The sequence below is a fragment of the Podarcis tiliguerta genome (assembly GCF_965153285.1).
Source record: "Podarcis tiliguerta genome assembly, chromosome: 2".
Taxonomy (NCBI): Eukaryota; Metazoa; Chordata; class Lepidosauria; order Squamata; family Lacertidae; genus Podarcis; species Podarcis tiliguerta.
Window position 1 is genome coordinate 47,187,939 of NC_139535.1, and position 19,842 is coordinate 47,207,780.

Consider the following 19,842-nt stretch of genomic DNA (forward strand, 5'->3'; position numbering starts at 1 on the left):
CACATTCTTACCTAGAGGTAGCTTATAAATTCCTTTCATGGGTTGATACACAACATAAAATACATGGTGGCAGTCTTCAGTGGAAAATACCAAGGCATGGGGTGAAACGCATGTCCTCCCACTAAATCTGCCCAGAAAGGTCTCCTAATCCTGCATGGGAGACTGCAGCGGAAGGGGAAGCCAACAAGGGGGAATAGAGCTTCCAAAACCTAAGAGCTTTACTGAATCAGACCAAACCTGTCCAGCAGTCTGCCTTTTACAGTGGCCAACCAGATGCCTCTGAACATCTCAGGAGCAGGACATGAAAGCAAAAGCCCATTCCTACTGTTGCTCTCCAGCAACTCCCTGAACCTGGAGGTAGCAGACAGCCATCAGAATTAGTAGTCATTGATTAGGGTGGGTCAGGTGTCCCCCTATTACACCAGAAAGCCTGCTACAGTATGTCCTGTCCTGGTGTTCTCTTTTGCTAGTATTGAAAGGGGCCAGTGGGAGGTAGTCTTGTCTGTCTGTCTCTAATTGCTTTACAAGCCTGCTCACAGCTCAGGAAGATTTCTGGGGCAGAGGGAGGGGCAGCACCACAGCGGGGTCTCCTCAGGCTCCCTCACTAATTTCCCAAGTCAAGAGCAAAACAGAATCTGCTCCTCCTCCTCACCTGAGCAGCTGCATATTTGGATAGGAGAGAGGCAGGCATGACGGAGGGACTATTTGGACTGGAAGATAAGTGAGCAATGCCGAACTGCACTTTGTCTAGTGCCTTTGCTATTTTGCTTGAATTTCCAAAACTCCATTGAAGTTTGAAGCAGCAGCAAGATGCCTGAAAGGTAGGCAAGGCAGGTTTTTCCTCACAACAAGAACTAGTTTTGGGGGTTTTGGGGGTGGGGGGAGGCAGCGTTACAAACTGGGATAGAAAAGCTGGGAACCAAATGGCTTCTGGACCTGGGTTGTGGGTGCCAAACAGAATGTCTAGTTGCCATGTGGGGGGTGTCAGCAACACTTTTTATTATTTTGATAAGCATGAATTAATACGCAATTCACGTAAGTGACACATTGTTAATATCACATTTTTAGCAGAAATTGATAATACATGTTTAATTTGGTGTTTACAATAAAAATACTGGTACCAAACTTCAGTTTTCAAAACACTACTCTTTACTGTTAAGCTCCTTAACATATTGCCTATCCTTAACATATACTTTGAGGCTTCAAAGAACATACATCTCAGTAATCCTTGCATCTCAGCCATGCACAAAAAATAGCACCCAGACTTTTTGAGGTGCTCGCAAATGGAGAATCTTTAGGTGCAAAATGCGCCTGGTGCCCTGCTAATTTCGAACCCTTGGGAGCGGATGCTGATGTCTATTCTTCTGATTTTTTTTTTTATGATGCAAATCAGTGCACCATTCCTACTACATGTGATCTAACACAGCAGTATTGTCATCTGTGCAAAACTTCCCAGAGGTAGCTGACTTTACTTCCTTTGCTAATTGAAAAGCGTGGTGTTGATGTTTGTGTAAATTCTGTCAACACCAAATATTAGATCTCTCAGTGGAGCAGCAACTCTGTTTCTTTTTTACTCTATTGGCATATTAAGACGACCAATTATATGACCTTCTATATGCTTGATAAATAATAATGCTTTCTACCAATTTACCACAAAATAGATTGTACTCTCCTGGAATCTTTTCCCCACCAATCCACTTTTTAAAATTTGATGTTACACTGTTTGCTTCCCACAGTCCCTCTTCACCCATTAAAAGCTAAAGCAGCACTGTATGAAGTTCCCACTTAAATATATCCCTGAACTGCACTCTCTAAATTTACTTCAGCTTGATACAAAGAAAGGTCCTTACCACATCCCCGTAAAGTGAAAACGATGCCAGTTACAAACCTTATTCCATAGCAGTCCCAAAGCTCTCCCCATATTAGGATTTCAGAAAAGCTGTCTTGCACCTCACTGTTTTATACATGCATTTCCAACAAATAAAATACCCAAAGGTTGAACTACAGGCAACTCCTGTTTTAGGAGTGACCAATATGTGCACAATCGTACACACGCGCACAGCCCCGAACCTGGAAGTGACCTAGAAACATCAAAGACATAACTGAAACATCACTAAAAGGGTGGAATGGGGGTAGGAGCGGAACAGGGTGTTTGCAAGTGTTTGCAATGGGTTTCTGATTTCACGCAAGTGCACAATGACCTGGAATGCAACCCCCTCGCAAAGGGATGACACTGTTGCAGAGACATTTGGTGTCAGACACACTACTTCTGTGTAAAGCACGTTGGTGTATATTAACATGCAGATGACCACCACTGACTCTCTGGCATGTTTGAACCCAGAATTTGCACCTGATTTGTACAGCATCTGATTTTCATTAGAAACTAGAATTGTTTGACACAATAATTAATCCAGTTCAGTAAGATCTCATCTTCACTGTAAAACAAGTTGTTAATCTTACACTCCCTCTTCTCTAACAATAAAAAGAAATTTAGCTAGGACCATATTTACATGCTTCCATTTCATTTACCATGATTTAAAGTCATAAACCTGTGACGTCTCTCTAGAAATACCAAATTAAGTCAAATCATAAACTGTGATTGAGATTTTGATGATCACAGCTTAGAGGATATAATAATTCCTGAGAGAAACACCATGTAAAAGAACACACGAACTGGCAGCTACTGTTACTATTCGGCCAAATAAAGTTTTGCCAACAAGTTAATACCCTTAAATTTCCACTTTTTTGTATTTTTCTATGAGTAGAAATATAAAGGTAAAGGTACCCCCGATGGTTAAGTCCAGTTGTGAACAACTCTGGGGTTGCGGCACTCATCTCGCTTTACTGGCCAAGGGAGCTGGCATTTGTCCACAGACAGTTTTTCCGGGTCATGTGGCCAGCATGACTAAGCTGCTTCTGGCAAAACCAGAGCAGCCCACGGAAATGCCAGTTACCTTCCCGCCAGAGCGGTACCTATTTATCTACTTGCACTTTGACGTGCTTTCGAATGCTAGGTTGGCAGGAATATACAGAAATATACTTGCTATGTAATACATTAATATGGATTCAACCTTCTGTTTAAGTAAGTGTTCAAAGGAACTTATACTGACCAAAACTTAAAATTCCCCTCTGGTCATATACAAGTTTAATAATAATTAGAGCAGCTAATTTGAGACTGAAGATGTCAAATGAGATAATTAGAGCAGAATTCACTGGGTTATCTTGAAGACGAATAGTGTAGTAACACTTTTGACATATTAAAGCATTTTTTTTGTAAGAGGCTTTTTTGTCTCTTTCACAATCTGAATTGCCAACATTCCTTCACCCAGAAGCAAGAGCTTTCATGAACTTGACATCAGAGCATCACAGTGAATGAGGGGAGGGAGATGGGGCAGGATTACTGCAACACAGTAAATTGCTGCAATTAGCATGTTTTCTAAAAGGTCAGGGATATTAACATTAGTATACAGCATGATGCAAAGCCGGTAAGCCTTTGGGCTTACCTTGGAAAAGAATAGCTGACAAATTATTACATTTCATAGGATCAGGAAACACGAGTGCCTTTCAATGTTTGTTTTTTTTAGCCACCAAATGTGTAGAAAACGACAACAAAAATGATCAAGGAACTGGAACGTAAGAAAAGGCTGCTGGATCAGGCCCCTGGCCCATTTAGTTCATCATCCTGTTCTCACAGTGGCCAGCCTGCTGCCTATGAGAGCCTGAAAGCAGGACTGGAGTGTAACAATACTCCCCACTTGTGTTTCCCAGCATCTGCCATAGAGGAGCATGCTATCTCTGAGAGGAAGGAGAACATAGCCCAATTTCCCCCTTTTAAAGTGGCCATCCCTTTATCTTTTGGGAGTGAATTCCATGGTTTAGCTATGCACTTTGTGAGGGGAATACCGTACTTTTCTGTGTAAAAGATGCCCCCATGTATAAGACGTCCCTTATTTTTGGGGACTCAAATTTCAGGAAATGGGGGGAGACGGCACAGAGTTGTGGAGCTTTTTTGGCAGAGGATTGCCCAGAGCTGTGGAGCATTGGGGGGGGGGATTACCCAGGGTTGTTGAGCTTTTTTGGGGGGGTTGCCTATAATCACTCACCCGCATGCGTCGCAAAATCCGCGTCCCCTCACCAGCAGAAGCTGCCAATCACCCGCCCAATTGCCGCAGCGTCAGCAAATCAACACCACCCATTGATGCAGCAACCAGTAACACGCACAATAGCTGCTAACAGCCACGGCAGCAACCAATCAAATGCACTACCCATGTATAAGACAACCCCCATTGTTTAGCATGATTTTTAAAGAAATAAACCTAGTCTTATACACGGAAAAGTACGGTACTTTATTTTATCTGTTGTGAATCCTCCAGCATCCAGCTTCAGGGGATGGCCAAAAGTTCAAGTGCTAAGTATGAGAGAGGCTGATCTTTCTCCACACCCCTTGCATAATTTTATACCTCGCCTTTCTTTCCGGCTTTCCACAGCCAGAAATAGCTCCACAGGACTATTTCGGCTCCTAAAACCTTGGAAACGTAGCTGTCATTGCAATGCAGTTCTTTTTCCAACTGTCAAGAGATAGGGGTCAGGAGAGAGGTGGGTCAGAAAGTAAAAAGTGAAGTTGACATAAGCGTATCCCAGGTGCCTAAAGGGTGCTCTCTCCCCTTCTCCCTCCCCTCTCTAGAGGGCACCAAATTTTACCAGATTTATTTTAGAAGTAAAAACAGTATCTTAAAGATGATTTTCTTCCATCTCCTGGCTCAGTGTTAGGAAGCATCCAGTGAGTTGTTAATGATACACAAACAAGGTTCAGCGAAATCAGTAAAATCAGAATAGCTGAGGTATTTGTAAAAAAAAAAAAAAAGCACAGTAAATGAACTATTGCAAAGCCTTATCAATTTCCAAAGCAAAATATTGAGACCTAAAATCAAACATCATCAAAATAAGAAAAAGAAGCCTTAAAAAAAAAAAAAAAGGAGCTGAAAGACAACTTTGGCCATCTCCAGTCACTAGAAAGCAGCGGTGGGAAATCTGTGATATGTGGGTCTAATGCAACCCACCAAGCCCCTCCATGAAGCCATTTCTAGCAAACTTCATCCAGCCACCAGCCACATGACATTTCTGAATCATTTGTTAGGCATTTTGTTCTGCCTCGCCACCTTCCACACTTTCCCTAGGAATAGATATATTTTATACACAATTTCCTCTAAACCTAAACATAAAATAGAAATACAAAATATATTGATTTTGTAAATATAATGCATAATATTGACACCTGTAAGTATTTAATGTTAATGTAAAATATGTACAACTCCCCCCCCCCCCAAAAAAAAATGCCTCTTGCCATGCCCCTGGAAAGTTGGCAAGGTTTAATTCCTCAGGCTGGAAGTGGTTTCCCACCCCTGTTTTAAAGCCATTGGCAAAAAAAAGAGAAGGCAATTATATAAGGAACTCCGGAAGACGTAATAATAGGATTTCTACAGCTTCTTTTGAATCCATAAAGCTGCCAGTTAGTTACGGAATAAGTCAATGCAAATAAAAATCTTTATAGGCTTGCTCTAAGTCTTACACAATGACATTTCAAAATAGCCTCCTTATGCATGCTCTCACAAGTTTTTGTGCTTCTCTTTCTGCAGGAAGGAGAGAGGCAGATGGATGGCAGATCTAAAACAACCTTTCCATGGTAAGCTTCGGTGAGTGTCGATGAAAGAATTTAATGCAAAAAAAATCTTTTAGAGTGCTGTCTAAACTATGGTCCCAATCCAAAAACAGGACAGCTGCAGAAACCTGAATGGCCAGGAGCAGCAGAGGCTCCAGAAAATGTGAAAATGTGAAGTAGACTGCTGGAGGGGAGAGGAAGGGAAGCGCCATCTCACATTTAATATGGTGTATGATATGATACAAACAGAAACAAGTTATATCCACATTCAGACATGCTGGGCTAACAGACTGTCAGGCTATTTTTAGGATGGGCATTTGCTCACTCTTGGCCCCTTGGTACCACCTATAGCCAAGGGGTCCCCTTTCATCTGCTCCCAGTGCTAACAATTTGAAACTATTCAGAGCATTGGCTCACACCAGAGAGGAGATGAAACTGAGTTCTCTTCACTGGCTGTGCAGAAAGTAAATGCAGGGGGCTTTCTCCCTTTGCAACAGGTTGTTGTGGCAACAATGCAGTCCTACACACACACACAGCTGTCACTGGATGTCTGAATTCCCTGCCAAGAGAAGGCAGGAGTGACTTGATTTCCCTCAGATTCAGTAGCTGCACTTGTATTGCCGTGTTTGATTCTTTCAATAAAGCAAGGCAAGGCAACCCGCCCCCCCAAAAAAACCAGAAACCTAACATGCATCACAGCTCTGTCCAATAAGATGCTGCATAAATGTGACGGCTAAACTATAGTGGCTGCTATTGGGAGATAAACAGAGGTGCGCCTGGACACCAATAGCAATAATGATAATTGTATTATTTATACCCCACCCATCTGGCTGGGTTTCCCCAGACACTCTGGGTGGCTTACAGTACAGTGGTACCTCGGGTTACATACGCTTCAGGTTACAGACACTTCAGGTTATAGACTCCGCTAACCCAGAAATAGTACCTTGGGTTAAGAACTTTGCTTCAGGATGAGAACAGAAATCGCGCGACAGTGGCACAGCAGCAGCAGGAGGCCCCATTAGCTAAAATGGTACCTCAGGTTAAGAACAGTTTCAGGTTAAGAACGGACCTCCGGAACGAATTAAGTTCTTAACCCGAGCTACCACTGTACATATAAAAACATAGTAAAATGTCAAGCATTTAAAACTTCCTGATACAGGACTGCCTTCAGGTGTCTTCTAGAAGATGTGTAGTTCTTTATCTCCTTGACATCTGATGGGAGGGCGTTCCACAGGGAGGTCGCCACTGCCAAGAAGGTCCTCTGCCTCATTCCCTGTAACCTCACTTCTCGCAGTGAGGGAACTTCCATAAGGCCCTCAGAGGAGGACCTCAGTGTCTGGGCTGAACGATGGGGGTGGAGACACTGCTTCAGGTATACTGAGCCGAGGCAAGAAATGAGCAAAACAGCAGCGACCCTTTACAAGTATTACAAGCCAGGAGAGATAACTCACTGCAGGAAAATCATTCCATGCTGTTATCATGCTTCTGTCCCTTCATGTCTCTCTATTAAAACACAGGCCACATTTAAACATTCTCCACCGACTGAGACTCATTTAATTTCTCATGTGACTTGTGCGTTTTGCACTGCTGCTTGGCTCTGCTCCATTTGGCTTCCAAACTAAACACTGTCTGCCATGGTTCTGGGCTGGCACTCTCTCCCTGTCTTTTTAGTTCCCAACAGTGGTTTCTACAGTCTCATTTTATTTCAAGTTCAATAGTCTTCCAGAAGAATTGCTCAACTTAGCTTTGCTAACCACAAACAAACTACATGGGCTGTCCCCAAAGGCTCAGCATAGACTGAATAGGCTAACTTCTCCCAACCCAATAATTTTAGAACCAGGAATAAAAGTGTCGCCTCTCTGAAATACTGGAACCTATTGAAAGCTGTTTAGCTCTCAGGACAGGTTTTTCCTGCTGAAACCGAAATGAGAATATTTATATATTCTACTTTAGATGCCCAATGCAGCTTCAGACCAAACTACATATTATGAGAAACCTGTGGCTTCTATCAGCAGCTCAGAGTTTCCTTGCTTCTGCCCACTTTATTGGTTATAGCTTGCAAGGGGCAGGGAAACTCTAAACCCAATGGTGCTGTGTGGTGCATTTTATTTGATTAAATGCAGGCACATTTTCCATGTGTAACCTGTAGTCTGGGTCTTACACCATCACTTTGAGAATTTGTTTCATAGTGGCCAAACAGGGATTTTTATTATTTTATTTTATTTCTTTCTCTTTTATTGTTTTCACATATTACATTACAATACAGATGTACCAAAACCAACACAATTTCCTCCCCATCCCCCCATACATTTACATTTATATTTCCTCAATCCATCATATTATTCTTTTGTCCTTCCTCCCACTTCCGTCCGCCCCCACTCGATTTCCTCCACATTATACAATTTACAATCATCTTTGCATTTTTATTATTTTCATTGGGGGTTTTTTAATAAGAGTTATAAGCTTGGTGGATCAGGGGGATGCTGTGGATGCAGTGAATCTTGATTACAGTAAGGCTTTTGAAAAGGTACCCCATGAGCTTCTTGCAGAGAGGCTGGTAAAATGTAGGCTTGACGAGCTTACTGTTAGGTGGATTTATAACTGGTTGACTGAACGAAAACAAACAATGTTCACTAATGGTTCCTTACTATCCTGGTAAAAAGGGACAAGGGGGGTGCCTCAGGGTTCTGTCATGGGGCCCGTTGTTGTTCAACATCTTTATAAACAACTTGGATGAAGGACTTTGACGAAGGATGCTCTGGAGGACTGGGAAACCTTCTGAACCTCATGGCAGCGGGTGTGCGCGTGCAGAAATGTGTGGAAATTACCTCTCCCCTTTTCCTCCAGCAAGAATGTCTCCTGGATCAAACTCTCTTGCACAAATGAATGGAAGGAGCCTCTGAATTAATGGAAGGACATGTTTAGACCCAGTCCCATGTGTACAAAATTTGCAGATGGCAATTGTGAGGTATGGCCCAAAGTGCATCTACATTACCATCAAAACATAACCACCCTCCCATTGTTTACTCTAACATGAACTCCTAAAGGAACTTCTGGATAGATTGGGGTCATAAGTATACAAACATAGATGTCAAGTATTAACAGGGCCATCTTTACCCGGGGTGCAAGGGGTGCAGGGCATCTGGGCGCTGAATTCTGGAGGGCACCAAACGTATAAGTACTGTATACCGTTCCCTCTCTATCAGTGGCAGTGAAAAGCAATGGAGTGAAAGTCCCCGTTCCCCTCCTCCGTCGCTTTGTTACGCCATAGCGCCAAATATTCCTGACGAGTCAGGAAACAAAAGCAGTTTTTTCCGCTTTGTCATTGTTGCAGGTTTTTAACCTTGCATTTTTTCCTTTCCTTTTCCTTTCCTCATTACTAATCTGAACGAGACTGTAGTTTAATCTCATTTCCTCTTAAGTGTCATGACTGACACCATTTATTTTCAGGCGGCTTTTTGTTGTGTGATTTGTATACAGTGGTACCTCTCGTTAAGAACTTAATTCGTTCCGGAGGCCTGTTCTTACCCTGAAACTGTTCTTAACCTAAGGTACCACTTTAGCTAATGGGGCCTCCTGCTGCCACCGCCACACAATTTCTGTTCTCATCCTGAAATAAAGTTCTTAACCTGAGGTACTACTTCCGGGTTAGCGGAGTCTGTAACCTGAAGCGTTTGTAACCCGAAGCGTTTGCAACCCGAGGTACCACTGCACTGAATTAAAAAGTGGGGGGATTGAAGTGCCCAGAAACCTGAGGAAAAGAGCGACTGAGAGGAGGACGACTCACACTGGGTAACGAGGCCATCAACGCCGTTTCAATCCCCGGACCTGGGCGAGTGAGAGGCGGGTCCTATTTCACCACCCCTGAAGGGGCCGCAGGGCAGGTGGGTTAATAACTACCAGGACCTGGTGGAGCTTGGGCCCAGGAGAGGGGCCAGCCAAGCCGTTTCTGTGAGGTGGTGCTGAGGCAAAAGCTGACGCCCGGGCTGCCTCCTCCCTGCCCTGTTCCAGCCGTGCATGGATGGCGGCAGTGAGGCCCATCCGCCTTAGGCTGCCATGGCTGCGCCTGCCGAGTCCAACTAATTGGGATGGGACTTCAGCACCCAGCAGGTACCTGTGGCAAAAAAGGACGCGGTGGCCTCCCCCTCCACGCTCCCTCACTTTGCGTCCCTACTGTGGGGAAGGGTCCGCACCCACACGGCTGCTTGCATCATTGCTACAGGTTGAGCGATCCCCTCCTCACAAAAAAAGCTAAATTAAAGTTAATTTGGGGGCAGCTAAACTAAATTTGGGGGCACTGGGCAGATATTTGCACCCCAGCGCCGCATATGCCAAATGCGGCCCTGACTATTAAAATACAATCCTCTTAAAAAGTCATCTTAGTGGAAAAGTCCTGAAACATTCAGCATTAAGAGAATGCATTCACACAGAATACAGTGACTTCATTAGTATTCAAATACTCAACAGTTTACTAGATGCAGACTTGTCTCAAGAAATTTACAGCACCTTCGGGTAAAGCAACAACACTATGTGTTTATTGAAATCTACATCTGGAAGTAATTTGTACAACTGCAACCAAATTTTTCTCTTCCAACTCCAAAGACCTACAGGGGCCTACATACCAGGCAAGTGTTTGTCTGTATGTGGACACAGCATGCTATTATTTATGTTCTTGAATATAGCAAAAGGTTTATCTGCATGTAGTTTTGTCTTATTCATCACATGAGAATGACCAGTGTTAGAAACTGAGATATGAAAGCGAGGAGCTAAATGGCACATTAAACCTAGGTTATGGGTGCTGCAATGGAATGTCTAGGCACACTTTTTTATAAGAATACAAAAGCAGAAAATGAATGAACTGCAGCTAAAATCCTATATTCATTTTTCACATGGTCTAGTCCTCATGTGAAGACTGCAAAAAACAAAGCCATACTTCCCCTGCCTGCCCCCCTGATATTCTTATCAGGATCCCTTCTGCAGTCCTCAGAGAGTGGCTAGAAGTGGGAAAGGCAGAAAAAGGTCCTCCTTTCATTCAAGCAGTGGCAATTTTAATCTGAAATCTTAGGCGCAGTACTGCTTCCAGAGCTCAGAAACTGCTTACTTTAAATTCCCTGTCGCAAAACATGCCTAGAACAATGGGAGTTTCGAACGCTAAAAATGGCAGAAAGTGTCTCAAACAGCCTATTTATTCTTCATTGCCCTGGAACATACTGAAAGAAGTAGAATATAAATTGCATGGAAAAGCTCAAACACTTCATCAGGAAAAATATTTTAAGTAAACTATCTATTTGGCAACCAATTTTAAAGTAATTTTAAAAGCCCAACTGCAATAGTGCGTGTATAAGACCTTATAAAAATTTAGAGAAGAATAAAATTTAAACTATCTTGCTACCTAAGCAATAGCTAAAGTCCATGCCAAAGGCTAAAAATTGGTGGATATTCTGAAACAAAAACTACTCAAAAGATTTATAAATTTTGCTTGCAGGCAAATAAAAATGCCTAATTTACATAGCTTTAAAATCAGTGATCCCCAAAACACTTCAAACAGTTAAAAATGTATGAGCCACAATATGGTTGATGCAAATATTATTATGACCAGAAAAGCATAAAGAAAGTAATCTAAGTTTTTCAGAACATTTTACAGCAACTAGAGAACTATACAGTCGTACCCTGGTTTTTGAACAGCCTAGTTCTTGAACGTTTTGGCTCCCAAACGCCACAAACACGGAAGTGACTGTTCCGGTTTGCGAACTATTTTTTTGCAAGCCAAACATCTGATGGAGCCTCCACAGCTTCCTGCAGCCAATCAGAAGCCACACTTTGGTTTTCGAACATTTTGGAAATCAAACGGCTTTCCGGAACAGATTCCGTTCAACTTCCAAGGTACGCCTGTATTCTCCTTCGTCCCATATTTCTGATCCCCAATGGCTGGTGCTTCCAAAAGCTTTTAGACTACAGCACCTGTCTAGTCATCTCAGTACTCACAACTTACACAGGGCAACCAAGTTCACCTGCCTTTTTCTCTAGCACTCTTAGACCTCTTTCTGGGTGGCTTATACTAACACCAAGCCTGCCTCCCTTCTCCACTAGCAGCCTATCTTTAGAGACCAACAGTAAGAATGCTCTCCATTTCATGCAACGTCTGCATGCCCAACGCTATCCAGACCGAATGACTCCTTTTGGCGAATGTACCTTTGACACAATTTTTCAGGCAAACAAGTAGGTGACTAAGGAGGTAGGGATTCTTCAAGTCGTGCCAGGCTATGCCAACAGGAGTAAAACTAGTTCTGAAAATACTGGGCATATGCTTGAGTGCCAGGAACCGCTAGGCACATGCATATAGTGCTTCACATTTTAATCTAGAACGAGTCTCTCTCTGTCTTCTTTAAAACAGGACAGAGAAGTACCTGCAGCTAGCAGTTGTCTCCCATGAGAGTGAGAAGTTATGGGGGTGGAGTATGAAGCTGGGCTCCATCATGTTGATTCTTATAGACAAGCTGACACTGGCTCGCCGAGCTCATGTAAGGTGCCTGTCAGGGACTGGCAGGGCTCTGAAGAGTATGGGGCAGAGGCAGGAAGAAGAGCCGGGGCAGTCCGAGAAAGAGGAGGGTGCACAGGATGGAGAGGAAGAAGAAGGGGCTGTTCTGGCAGCAGATGGGCCACTAGACTCCCCACCTTCCTCTGCCCCGCTGTCTCCTAGAACCAGGAGGAGCCTGAAGCAGGAAGAACAGCAACAACCTGTCCCGAGAGGACATATAAGCTGGCAGAGGGCAGGGGCTCATTGTTGCTGCAACTGCTCCACAGGGTGCAGATCTGAGGGACAGCTCCCTAGTGGCTAGAAGTGTGTGTTCATGAGCATCTGAAGCACCTTGGGATTTGCTGTAAGTGCTTCTTTTGTCGATAGACATGACTCTCAGATGTGTGTCTGCCTTAGCTGGGGTGGGCCGGGAAAGTGGAACATGGAGCTGGCAGTGTAAAAGTTCAGTTCAAACAGGCACTCAAACCATTTGCAAAAGCTAGAAACCACCCATTATTGATCAGCTTTTATAATTTTATAGTACTTTATTACTTTCTCAATGTACGTGGAAGCTTTCATAGAATCATAATGTAAGAAGCAGGTACTGTTTCCTGCAACATAATAAAATACTCCCAGTAAAACTACATTCCATCTTTAAAAGACGTTTTATTTTTACCATTATAAAACGTGAAGGGATAAGAACGCTATTGCTTCATGCTTCTTGCAGCATCATCTCTATAATTTTCCAATTCAGTTCTACCATCACAAGCCATAGTTACATTATCCGAAATGTGATTGTTAAAGCTTATGTTTCATTACGCTTGCAAGAGAATTTTTTTCTGACCAATTACCCCCTTGTGATTAGTTAGCTGTTTTATATCTCAGACGTGGGGTTATATGTCTAGGATACAAGTGACCTAGGAGGAAGGGAGGAAATACAATTAACAGCACTGCATGGTGGTTTGAGACTGTACAAAGGGTTTTAGATTCTCCATATCCATTGTTTGTTTATTCCAGAAGGGCTAATTTCCTGGGAATGAACCCACAACATACATAATGCCTGCAGGGGTTTTAAAATAACTTTTGAACTACACACCATATGAAGCTAGCATTCTTTGGACTTACAGGCTTCTTGTGTATAAAAATTAAAGCCAAAGCCCCAGAATTATCTTTGTTTCAAGTACAATAGGAGGACAATAGGAAACTTTTGTACCTTGCTTGATAAGGAATTGTTTAGTGTATTTTCGGAATTGATTGCAGAGTCAATAAAATGTATAATAAGAGACTAAAACAGTCTTTATTCAGAGTCAATAAGAGGTGGCAGTGATTGGAACAAATATTTAGTATACGGGTAAAACTTAAGAACGAGATAAATACGGATAACCATGTCTCAAAATGACAGCACTCACAGTATGTAGCCCAGCCTGGCAAAGCTATGATTGAGTCACTCTGCTTTTAAAACCATGAGTGGGTTGAGCTGGTCAACAAAGTAAATAGAAACAGTATTAAACAAGCGCTTTGTAGGATAGCAAAGTATGGTTGGAGAGTTGAAGGTGGTTTGGATCAGTACTCGTGGTCTGTTCACATCTCTGTTTTGCTGGTTTCAAAATAGATTCAAAAACCTGAAACTCTTATCTGGAGAGAGGTGATAGTGGGACAAAAAGAGAATGTGCCCCATGAGAACGGATGCCTCCCTCTAGATTATTTCAGCTTTCATAAAAACTACTGGCTGCCTCCATTTCAAACAGAGATTTTCCAGAGGAAAGAATCAACAGTGCAAAATGTGAACCCCAAGGGACAAGATACTGGGCTCAGCGAGGCAAAAGTCTGGCTTCTGTTGCAGAGAAAAGTGTAGTAGGGGGGCATTATGTAGAGGTCTGTCCCGAAGGAAAGAATGGCAGGCTAAGGGGCTACACATTTTGAAACTGTTCAACTGGGATTTGGGTACGCAGCTCTGGGGTTTAGAAATGTGGGCAGGCCCTCGCATACAGATTAGTCAATCCACTTTCATAGAGCCAAGACACAGAAAGAGGTTAAAACCATATCCCTGTAGGGTGCTTCACAACAAAGGAACAAAATTGGAAGGAATTTACAGCTCTTTAAAAGCGCCATTTATTACTCCTTCACTTTTTATATGCAAGACTGGAAAGCAGTATGCCACAACTGGCAACCGCTCGCAACATATAGCAGGTATAATAATTACGCAATATATATGAGGTGAGCTGTCCACAGACGTAATAGTTTTGTGTTCTGAAAGGTGCATGAAAACTCAGAACTTTGCTAGTATGAAGAGCCTGAATTCTTCAAGGGCATTTTTAAATGCAGATTTCCTATGATTCCTTCTCTTAACAAGTTTAATTTTTAAAGCCTACTTTATATTTTTTATTATTATTATTACCAACCCTCAAGCATCACCCAAAGCAAATCACATGTCATCAAGTGACCAAATCTTTTTCGTTGAAAATAATAAAAAAGTTGCTGGGGGAACCCAATCAGATGGGCGGCATATAAATATTTTATTCTTGCTGCTGTTGTTACACTTATGGAAGGTCGAGACTGTATTGGTATTTGAGAGTTTGTCCTGGAAAAATGGCTCAGTTGAAATGCTAGTGTATGTTCTCCTGTACTGTACTTTTTATAAGGGTATATCACAATTTCTCTCCCCAGTACTTTCTTTACATTTTGGGAACTCAGCCGAATTTTATGTTTCAGTTTTAATGGCTGATTCCAACCCTAAGATTCCAAAAAAACAAGCCACATTACTTCCGGTAGCAATCAAACCTAGAACACAATTGTTAAAGGGAACATCAGAGTTCCAAATCAAAACTGTCAGTATTTAAATTATTGTTGATAGTGGATTTTGTTATTTTTTTGTTATTTTGTTATTTATTTATTTTCAAATGCACAATCTGTGTGCAGGCATGTTGTGGTTGTCTTGATAACCCAGCTCTGTATCTGACATTTATGGTCTCTATACCAAATTAACTAAACTAAGCTAAACTATTGCTACTACTGCAAAAACAACGTAACCTTTAAAAATGCAAACATAAATTTCAGAGAGGAGGCCACATCTGATATAGTTGAGAGACGGGTGGGTAGGGATTTGTTGTGGTTCTTTTAAAAATAGCCATGATTGACAAATTGCAGATGTAATATTTATTTTTCACATATTTTCAATTAACATTCCTCACTTGCTTTAAAAAGTCTTAGCGCCGATTGCACATTAGAGGTTTCTCTGCACTGAAAGTACACATAAGACAGACTAAGCTAGAACACCTTTCCCTCACTGACATGCTAATTGTCCATGTATACGAAGGCCTCTTAAAAAAGTAGAGACATCTGAACATGTGGACCAAATACCGTAGTTTTCGCTCCATACAAAATATTTTCAAGCATAAAATGACAGACACCATGCATGGGGAAAGGAGGTGCCAGTTTCCTCCTATGCTACCTGCCCACCCCAAAACCATTTCAGATGATTGGGAGACTCTGTATAATAGTACACAACAGGACAGCAACTTGGGAAGAAAATCTGAGCACAAAAATGCCTTCCACTCATGTACAGGAGTCTTTGAATCCATTCCATAGCCTGCAACAGATCATTTCAATACTGGAGGCAGAGACAACTCAGAACTATTACAAGTATACTGGAGGGAAAGAAAGTGTTTCTAAGCTTTACGTTGGCAAAAAGGCCAGCAGCATTTATTGTAATATTTCAGAAGGGAGTGAGTCAATTAATATTTTCAACACCCTCTGCCACTGAAAACAAATTAAAAGTTCTGAATGAAGAGGTGAAAAGATATGAAAACCAGGAACAGAGTGTGGGATGCAAAGACCTCTCAAATATATTTATGTTCAAAACCCAGTGCAAGGAATTACCGTTTTTTTTGCTCCATAACACTCACTTTTTTCCTCCTAGAAAGTAAGGGGAAATGTCTGTGCGTGTTATGGAGTGAATGCCTACGGATGGCGGGGGGATCTGCTGCAGTTGTGAGCAGAGGATCCATGGTTCCCCTTCCTTCCCTCCTCCGTGGCTCGCTTTGAAACAGCAAAGCAGGAGAAGAGCCGCTTAGTGGGGGGAAGATAGGGACAGAGAGCCTGGTTACAAAGCATGGATCCACATGGATCCTCAGGATTTTTGCACTGGGTCACCCCTAATTCACCATCAGATCACATAGCATGTCTATGGCTACAGCCTGCACCAAAAAAAGCACACACCCACTGTTGCCTGGGGCCGCAGTGGTGCAAAAACGTGGTTACAAAGCATGGATCCACATGGATCCTCAGGATTTTTGCATTGGGCTACCCCAAACTCACCGTCAGATCACATGTCTGTGGCCACAGCATGAACCACAAAAATCATACATCCACTGTTTCATTTAGAATATTTTTTTTCTTGTTTTCCTCCTCTAAAAACTATGGGCATGTTATGGTCGGGTGTATGTTATAGAGCGAAAAATACGGTACTTATACAGTGGTATCCAATTAAGTAGACTTACTTGATTGATTACAATGGGTCAGTATGACTAGGAATTAGTTATGACCCTTAATCTTTGGGTGCTGTGTATGTTCTAGAGATTAAATAAGCTACTAAAGTTCCAAAATTACATGAAGACTTTTAATTGAGGGAAGGGGAAGAATCTGCCTTCATTTTTCCCTGTGACAAAAAGCTGAGACTCAGAACACATTAGCTATTGGTATTGTCTTTTCTCTCCATCCTTCAGTAATTGCTCTGCTACAAAAACTGATCTGTTAAAAGCTTCAACTGATCAAGTAAGCTTATCTATCTTTGCTATTACTGCCAATTATTTCCACTGTCTAGAACCATCTCTTACTGGTGACTAAAAATCACAGTCAAGAAACTGGCACAATTGTTCATTTAACAGGGTAGAAGCTACAAACATCATTATTCGTGATGGCAAGAGCTTCGCGCTTGATCTAAAATGAAAACAATATTCTATGTGAACAGAGTGGACAAGGAAGGAGGAGACAGGATGCTGCTCTAAAGTGAACCAAACACTCTAGAAGAGCAGAGTAGTTAAGTAAATTCACCAAGTTAATGCCATGTGGCAGCTGATTTCAGAGCTTTACAGAATCAGACCAAAGGTCTATCGAGCCCAGCATTCTGCTCCCCCAAAGGCCAACCAGATGTCTACGGAATGCGCACAGGCAGGAGATGAGGGCAGTTGCCCCCTCTTGCTATTAAAATTATATATGGCACCTTTGCCACAGACATTCTGATCTGATTATCACTTCTGAGTAAACTACAACCCTATTAAATTGGATGAAAATGAACTGCAGCTCTACTGCAGGATGTATCATGATCAAATTTCAAAAGAATTCAGGTGAAGGTGGTAGGTGACTACATTAGCAGGATTGTCTTATAGGAAAATGCAATGAAAATTCAAAATGAAACTCAATGGCAAAGAGATGCAATATACCGCATATAGATTATATGGGCACTGAAACACATTCTCTGCTGCACACACCACACCTTACAGAATAGACGTTTTACTAGAAGGAAAATACAAGAAACTTTCTAATCACTTTTCCAGAAACAGATTCCAAGCAGCTTACTCTCAATTACTGTTTCCAACAGTTTAAATTAATTAATTCATTTCAGAGAGTTTGCAAGTTTTCTTGTTTTGTTCTTTAGTTTACTAAGAACAGGCGGTTGGAGGGAAGGCCAAGGAAGAGGATACTATAATAATCTAAATAAGATACCTTTAGAAGAAAGATGAGGGTTTTAGCACAGAGGAAATACAGTCATTTTGGAGGAAGAAATGGCGGGATGCAGAGGTAGAAAGGAGGACAGAATAAAGCAAAAGGCTTATACATCAATGAGTACTAATTTATATATGATTTTTATTATTACACACACTCCCTCCAACACTTTTAATATGTAAAGAATTTTAAGAGTCTGTTTCAAAAGTCAGATGGTATGATTAGCACAATGTGAATCTAGATTGTCTTATCCCATCTCAGCATCCTGACTAGAGACTATTAATATGCTTTCTCTCTGAACTAGCTATAAACCCTAGGTATATATGGAGACAGACCAGCCACATCAGCTAAGGATTGGGAGCAAGCAGAAGAAATTCCCCAAGTGAACAGCCTTCAATGCAAACAAGGCCACTTGGGATGAAGTGGGAGTTGACCTCAACAGCTATTGCATTATAAAGCCAGGATGAAGATACAATGAAATTCTCTAGCTTTTTTTTGGTAATGACTTCCTGCCGGATTAAAACCAGATGTGAGAGTAAGACATATTTATTGGCATTTTTAGGATACCTTGTCATTTCTAAACCCCTAATATAAACTTTTGGGGTTGTGGCCTTCCATTTGGACAAGTTCTGCTTGCACAGCAGAACCTCCCCTCCCTCTTCTTTCTTTACACTCTCCAAATCTGTCCCCTCAATCCTCTGAAAGATGATGTGGGGGGCAGGGGGGAGCAGGTGGAGAGGTTCCATTGAACAAGCAGAAGTCCTTGCATGAATGGCTATGTTAGCAACAACCCCTGCTTGTTTCACTCGATGAATAAACTGCCATTTCAAGTTTTTGCATGCAGCCTAATCAAAAGTTATGCAAATATGTAATGGTGACCCAGAGCTCCTCTGTAAGTAGGCAGGCTATTGTTTTTCACTTTAATTGCTGGAGTAGCTCAGCATGAATAAGGGGAATGCCTTGCAGAGTGGGCTAAAAAATTTGAGCAGGCAGCAACCTTGTAAATCAGAGGCATGCCTAGTTTACAATAAGTTGCTTGATCATGGTGTATCTGTAATGTTGAATCTACACAGTGAATTCTACAACTGTGATTCAGATAATTCTTTGTCTGTTTCCTTTGTCGTTTCCTTTCCCTCCCTTTTTTACTAGCCATTTCCAAAGAAGGAGGGCTGGAGGGCCATTTCACTGGCTCTGCAAGGAAAACCAGCTCCATCAGGCTGGCCCCTCCACTGATTTAAAATTTTTCACCTAACAGCAGCTATTCCATCAGGCTAGAACAGAGAGAGATGGAAGCAGGGCTATTTCATTGGCTCTGCTGAGAGAACAGCTGTTTCTAGCAGAGTGCTATCCTTGTCCTTTTACTGTTTATCAATTTTAATTATTCTTAAATTTCCAACCCAGCTTTCTCTAAGGTGGGGTACATAGTCCCCCCCCCCCATTTAATCCTCACAACAACCCGGTGGGGTATGTTTCTCCTGTCACATTCTCTCAGCCCCAGGTCAACCAGTGAGCTCTGTGGTCAAGTGGGGTATAAACCTAGGTCTCCCAGGCCCTAGTCCAACACTCTAACCATTACATCACACTGGCTGATTGTAGTAGCAATGCCTCCAGACACATCTAGAGAAACTAACTGGCTGATACTTGACCCATCTCTTTTCTCGGAGGAAATAATACTTCTTACACAGCACATTTTGAAGCTAAATAGACAAAGTAGTTCTTGAGTCATGCAACAGTGGAAAAAGTTGTGGTTATCCATATTTTGAGGAGATAAATTGCACTCTAATAACTGTTCTCTGGTCATAACTTCAAACCAATTTCCTGTTACAAAAAATGTCAGACTTCAACATTAATCTGCAGTTGAAAAGAGCTTTATAAAATCATACCAAAAAATTGAAGTTTATAATGGTCAAAGGCAAAGTCAAATGTGACATCTAATAATAAA

General features: G+C 42.0%; 1 protein-coding gene and 1 long non-coding RNA gene across 6 annotated transcripts in view; one reads left to right on the plus strand and one right to left on the minus strand.

The window, feature by feature from the left end:
* The window catches only part of ATG7 (autophagy related 7), a 148,593-nt gene that overhangs the window by 87,148 nt on the left and 41,603 nt on the right, over positions 1–19,842 (minus strand). The window lies entirely within an intron of this gene.
* LOC310672304 lies at positions 325–18,821 on the plus strand. Its single transcript, XR_014508510.1, has 3 exons — positions 325–821; positions 5,637–5,693; positions 18,205–18,821. It is a non-coding gene; the product is annotated as an uncharacterized lncRNA (long non-coding RNA).